The 6,657-nt window shown below is 36.4% G+C and overlaps 1 non-coding gene across 1 annotated transcript; it reads right to left on the bottom strand.

The window, feature by feature from the left end:
• Positions 1 to 5,367: 5,367 nt before the first annotated feature.
• On the bottom strand, positions 5,368 to 5,475 carry LOC112704312 (small nucleolar RNA R71). Its single transcript, XR_003154944.1, has one exon. It is a non-coding gene; the product is annotated as a small nucleolar RNA R71 (small nucleolar RNA).
• Positions 5,476 to 6,657: the final 1,182 nt, after the last annotated feature.

The following is a 6,657-nucleotide window of genomic DNA, read 5'->3' as shown; positions in this document are numbered from 1 at the left end:
TACAATTACTAACACGTGCAGCATAATGAGTTAGGAAAATCTACTAGCATGGCTGCATTATTAAGCTAAAGCACAATCTTGTGTATTGTAATGTCATTTCTGCTTTGATATTGATAAACTCCATTTGTAGGGTTTATCTTATGCTTCATTTAAGGGATTTTATGACATTTTACTCACATTTATTCAATGAAATAGCATGGTTTTATGATTGTCTCCCAATTTATGCTTAAGTGTGAAAATATGCTTTCTAGGTCCTTAATTAGCTAATTTTAATTCACCTTTGATTCCACTAGATGCCTTGATTTGTTTGTTAAGTGATTTCAGGTTGAAAAGGGCTAGGGAAGGATCAAAGGAGTGAAAGGAAAGCATACAAAGTGGAGAAGATCATGAAAAGCCAAGGAATTGAACTCGCCCATGGACGGGCGCACGTACCAGGCGCTTACGCGCACCTTGCGAATTACCCCATGGACAGCATGCGTACGCGTCGGTGCTGGTATATGATTTTTTAATGAAAACATGGCCAGCGAATTCAGAAGGGTTGTGGGGCCCAATCCCAACCAACTTTAATGCCAAAAATGCTATTTAAAGCCAAGGATTGAAGAGCAAGGGGGGATTCCATCATTCACACTCATTAGGATTAGTTTAGAGTTAGTTTTAGAGACAGAAGCTCTCACTTCCCTCTAGGATTAGGATTAGGATTAGTTTTAGTTCAATAATCTTAGATCTAGGTTTTAATTCATGCTTTCATCTTCTTCTACCTCTCAATTCTTTGTTGTTACATTCATCATTCTTCTACTCTTTTGTTGTAATCTCCTTTATGTTGCTTCTATATTTTGTTGTAGATCTACTCTTGTTCCTTCTATTTTCTTTTAATTCAATTTGAGGTAATTCATAATAATTGTGTTTCTTTTGATTGTTGTTATAAATTCCTTGCAATAATTGTTGTTAGATTTCATTGTTGTTGTCAATTTACTATGCTTTTCTTTCGTGCCTTCTAAGTGTTTGACAAAATGCTTAGTATAGATTTTGTTCCTTTTGGCCTAGGTTGAGTAATTGGTGACTTTTGAGTTATCTAATTCCTTTGTTGATTGATAGTTAGAAGTTGCTAATTGATTTGAATGCCTCTAAAGCTAGTCTTTCCTTTAGGAGTTGATTAGGACTTGAGGAATCAAATTGATTCATCCACTTGACTTTCATCCATGGTTAAAGGTTAACTAAGTGGTAGCAATGAACAATTGGTCACAATTGAGGAGGATAACTAGGATAGGACTTCTAGTTCTCATATCTTGCCAAGAGCTTTGTTAGTTGTTAGTTTATTTTCTTTGCCATTTGTATTTCTTGTCTAAAATCTCAAAAAAAAAACCCCAAAATATCTCATAACCAATAACAAGAACACTTTATTGTAATTCCTAGGGAGAACAACCCGATGTTTAAATTTAGGGGTTTGTACTTGTGACAAACAAATTTTTATATGAAAGGATTATTGTTGGTTTAGAGACTATACTTTACAACGAGATTTCATTAGTGAAATTCTAAACCGTCAAAAATCCAATCATCAGATATATCTGACTGTAAATAAAGACCTAATAAATTTCATTTGTACCATCACATGTTAGACATAATACACTAAGCACTAAAGCACTGAAAAATATGTCACATTCACTCGTTAAATAATCATGGATTCTGGTCTAAATGCAGGTTCAAATCAAGTATCACAAATGCAGGTTCATTCGCCAGAAGTCAAGCCCAAAGGAAGACTGCTGTATGCAACTAAAGAAATTTTTATTTTCCAACAACCCCTGAATTATTATTAAGCAATTATTATCACTAGTCTATTCAATATAATTATTTTACTGTTCCACTAAAGCACTATTTAAATTTCATTTGTACTATCACATGTTAGAAATAAAGCGTACACATGAAAATTCAACATATATAGTCTTTTACCTAGATTAGAGATGACTCCTGATGAGCGGATAATTTATACGCTTTTTGGCATTATTTTTAGGTAGTTTTTAGTAGGATGCAGCTACTTTTTGGGATGTTTTTATTAGTTTTTAAGCAAAATCCACATTTCTGGAATTTACTATGAGTTTGTGTGTTTTTCTGTGATTTCAGGTATTTTTTGGCTGAAATTGAGGAACCTGAGCAATAATCTGATTCAGAGGCTGACAAAGGACTGCAGATGTTGTTGGATTCTGACCTCCCTGCACTCGAAGTAGATTTTCTGGAGTTTTAGAACTCCAAATAGTGCGCTCTCAATTGTGTTGGAAAGTAGACATCCAGGGATTTCCAGCAATATATAATAGTCTATACTTTTCGTGAGTTTTGATTACTTAAAATGGTGTGAAAACGGCAGCTCTCTGTCCTTTTCTGACGTCAAAACGCCAGAACTGGCATAAAAGTTGGAGTTAAATGCCCAAACTGGCATAAAAGCTGGTGTTTAACTCCAAGAGAAGCCTCTACATGTGTGAAGCTCAATGCTCAGCCCAAGCACACACCAAGTAGGCCCGAAAGTAGATTTCTGCATCATTTACCTATTTCTGTAAACCTTAGTAGCTAGTTTCATTATAAACAACACCTTTTACTATTGTATTTTCATCTTCGGATCATAGAGACAATTCTGGATGACACATTTTCATATTTGGGGAGGTTGGCCATTCGGCCATGCCTGGACCTCCAGACCACTTATGTATTTTCAACTGTGGAGTTTCTACACACCATAGATTAAGGTGTGGAGCTCTGCTGTTCCTCGAGTATTAATGCAATTACTACTATTTTCTATTCAATTCGAGCTTATTCTTGTTCTAAGATATTCACTTCCACTTCAACCTGATGAATGTGATGATCCATGACACTCATCATCATTCTCACCTATGAATGCATGACTGACAACTACTTCTGTTCTACTTAAGATTGAGCGTGTATCTCTTAGCCTCCATTCCAAAAGATCAGAGTCTTCATGGTATAAGTTAGAATTATTGGCGGCTATTCCTGAGATCCGGAAAGTATAAACCTTGTCTGTGGGATCTAGGAAGGGATGATTGTGACGAGCTTCAAACTCACGAGTGTTGGGCGTAGTGACAGATGCAAAAGGGTCAATAGATCCTATTCCAACATGAGTGAGAACCGACAGATGATTAGCTGTGCGGTGACAACGCATTTTGGACCATTTTCACTGAGAGGACGGGAAGTAGCCGTTGACAACAGTGATGCCCAACATATAGCTTGCCATAGAAAGGAGTATGAAGGATTGGATGAAGGCAGTAGGAAAGTAAAGATTCAAGAGGGATGGAGCATCTCCATACGCTTGTCTGAAAATCCCACCATTGAATTACATAAGTATCTCTATCTTTATTTTATGTTTATTTATCTTTTAATTATGAAAACTCTATCACCCATTTGAATCTGCCTGACCGAGATTTACAAGGTGACCATAGCTTGATTCAAGCCGACAATCTCCGTGGGATCGACCCTTACTCACGTAAGGTTTATTACTTGGATGACCCAGTGCACTTGCTGGTTAGTTGTGCGAAGTTGTGACAAAGTGTGATTCACGTTTGAGAGCTCCAAGTCTTTGGCGCCATTGTTGATGATCACAATTTCGTGCACCAAGTTTTTGGCGCCGTTGCCGGGGATTGTTCGAGTTTGGACAACTGACGGTTCATCTTGTTGCTCAGATTAGGTAATTTTTGTTTTCTTTTAAAAAAGTTTTCAAAAATCTTTCAAAAAATTTTCTTTTTTTTCGTTTTTTTTAAAAACAATTTTCGAAAAATCCAAAAAAAATTAATAAAATCATAAAAACTCAAAAATATTTCATGGTTCTTGTTTGAATCTGGGGCCAAATTTTAAGTTTGGTGTCAATTGCATGATTTTAATTGTCTTGCAATTTTTGAAACACATGCATTGTGTTCTTGATGATCTTCAAGTCGTTCTTGATGAATTGCCTTGTTTGATCTTCATGATTTATTGATCTGTACTGCATGATGTTCTACATATGCATTCTGGCAGTCATATGGCCCAAACATGAGAAAGTTCTAAGTTTGGTGTCCTCCATGTTTTTTTTTCATTAAGAAAAATGAGCTCTTGATGTTCATCTTGATCTTCAAGATTGTTCTTGGTGTTCATCTTGACGTTCATAATGTTCTTGCATATATCTTGTGTTTGATCCAAGAATTATATGTTTTGACTCATTTTGCTGTTTTTCAAAATTGAAAATATATCTTCTTGAATAAAGGATTTAGCAAAATGAAGATCCAAGAACATAAAGCAGAGGAATTACAGAGAAAAAGCTGGGCGTTCAAAACGCCCAGTGAAGAAGGAAAACTGGCGTTTAAACGCCAGCTAGGGTACCTGGCTGGGTGTTCCTGGCTGGCATTTAAACGCCCAAACCATGCAGCAATTGGGCGTTAAACGCCCAAAACATGCAGCTCCTGGGCGTTTAACGCCAGGATGACACAAGGAGATGAATTTTGTTTTCAAATCAAATCTTCTTCAAATCCTTATATTTTTTTTTTAAATCAAATCTTTTTCAAATCAAATATTTTCAATCATATCTTTTTCAAAATCATATCTTTTCAAACATATCTTTTTCAAAAATCAAATCTTTTTAATTTGTTTTTCAAAAATATCTTTTAAAACATATGTTTTTCAAATCATATCTTTTTCAAAATCAATTTCATAATCTTTTCTAACTTCTTATCTTTTCAAAATTGATTTTCAAATCTTTTTCACCTAACTAATTGACTTTTTGTTTGTTTTACTATCTCTTATCTTTTTCAAAACCATAACCAATTTTTTAAAAATTTATTTTAAATTTTATTCTTTTTATTTTCGAAAATTCTCCCCCCTCTCTTATCTTTTTCTATTTAAACACTAACATTCCTCCTCCACTGTCAATTCGAACTCTATCTCTCTTTGTGTGTTCGAAATTTTACCTACCTCCTTTTTCTATTCTTATTTTCCTCTGACACCTCAAGGAATCTCTATACTGTGACATAGAGGATTCCATCTTTTCTTTGTTTTCTTCTCTTTCATATGAGAAAGAACAAAGATAAAGGCATACTTGTTGAAGCTGATCCTGAACCTGAAAGGACTCAATTAGTTTCTCTACTACAACAGAACTGCAAGTTTCATGGACTTCCATCAGAAGACCCTTATCAGTTTTTAACTGAGTTCTTGCATATCTGTGATACTGTTAAGACCAATAGAGTTGATCCTGAGGTCTACAAGCTTATGCTTTTCCCTTTTGCTGTAAGGGATAGAGCTAGAACATGGTTAGACTCACAACCTAGAGATAGCCTGGACTCTTGGGATAAACTGGTCACGGCTTTCTTAGCTAAGTTCTTTCCTCTTCAAAAGCTGAACAAGCTTAGAGTGGATGTTCAGACCTTCAGACAAAAAGATGGTGAGTCCCTCTATGAAGCTTGGGAAAGATACAAGCAACTGACCAAAAAGTGTCCTTCTGACATGCTTTCAGAATGGACCACATTAGATATATTCTATGATGGTCTGTCTGAATTTTCCAAGATGTCACTGAACCACTCTGCAGGTGGATCCATTCACCTAAAGAAAATGCCTGCAGAAGCTCAGGAACTTATTGAAATGGTTGCAAATAACCAGTTCATGTATACCTCTAAGAGGAATCCTGTGAATAATAGGACGCCTAAAAAGAGAGGAGTTCTTGAAATTGACGTTCTGAATGCCATACTGGCTCAGAACAAAATATTGACCCAACAAGTCAATATGATCTCTCAGAGTCTTAATGGATTGCAAAACACATCCAACAGTACTAAAGAAGCATCTTCTGAAGAAGAAGCTTATGATCCTGAGAACCCTGCAATGGCAGAGGTGAATTACATGGGTGAAGCCTTTGGCAACACCAATAATCCTTCATGGAAAAATCATCCAAATTTTTCATGGAAGGCTCAACAGAAGCAAGGCTTCAATAATAACAATGGTGGAAGAAACAGGTTTAGCAATAGCAAACCTTTCCCATCATCATCTCAGCAATAGATAGAGCATTCTGAGCAGAATCCTTCTAGCTTAGCAAACATAGTCTCTGATCTATCTAAGGCCACTCTTAGTTTCATGACTGAAACAAGATCCTCCATTAGAAATTTGGAGGCACAAGTGGGGCAGCTGAGTAAAAGGGTTACTGAAACTCCTCCTAGCACTCTCCCAAGCAATACAGAAGAGAATCCCAAAGGAGAGTGCAAGGCCATTGATATAATCAACATGGCCGAAACCTTAGAGGAGGAGGAGGACATGAATCCCAATGAGGAAGACCTCAAGGGACGTCAAATGGTCAGTACAGAACTCCCTAATGAGGAACCAAAGGAATCTGAGGCTCATACAGAGACCATAGAGATTCCCTTGGACCTCCTCTTACCATTCATGAGCTCTGATAACTATTCATCTTCTGAAGATGATGAAGACATTGTTGAAGGGCAAGTTGCCCAATCTTTAAGAGCAATCATGAAGCTAAATGCCAAGGTGTTTGGTAATGAAACTTGGGATGAAGAGCCTCCCTTGCTTACCAATGAACTGAATACATTGGTTCAGCAAAATTTACCTCAAAAGAAATAGGATCCTGGTAAATTTTTAATACCCTGTACCATATGCACCATGACCTTTGAAAAAGCTCTGTGTGACCTG

This window comes from Arachis hypogaea, chromosome 7, assembly GCF_003086295.3.
Source record: "Arachis hypogaea cultivar Tifrunner chromosome 7, arahy.Tifrunner.gnm2.J5K5, whole genome shotgun sequence".
Classification (NCBI taxonomy): Eukaryota; Viridiplantae; Streptophyta; class Magnoliopsida; order Fabales; family Fabaceae; genus Arachis; species Arachis hypogaea.
This window is presented reverse-complemented; position numbering and strand designations above follow the sequence as displayed.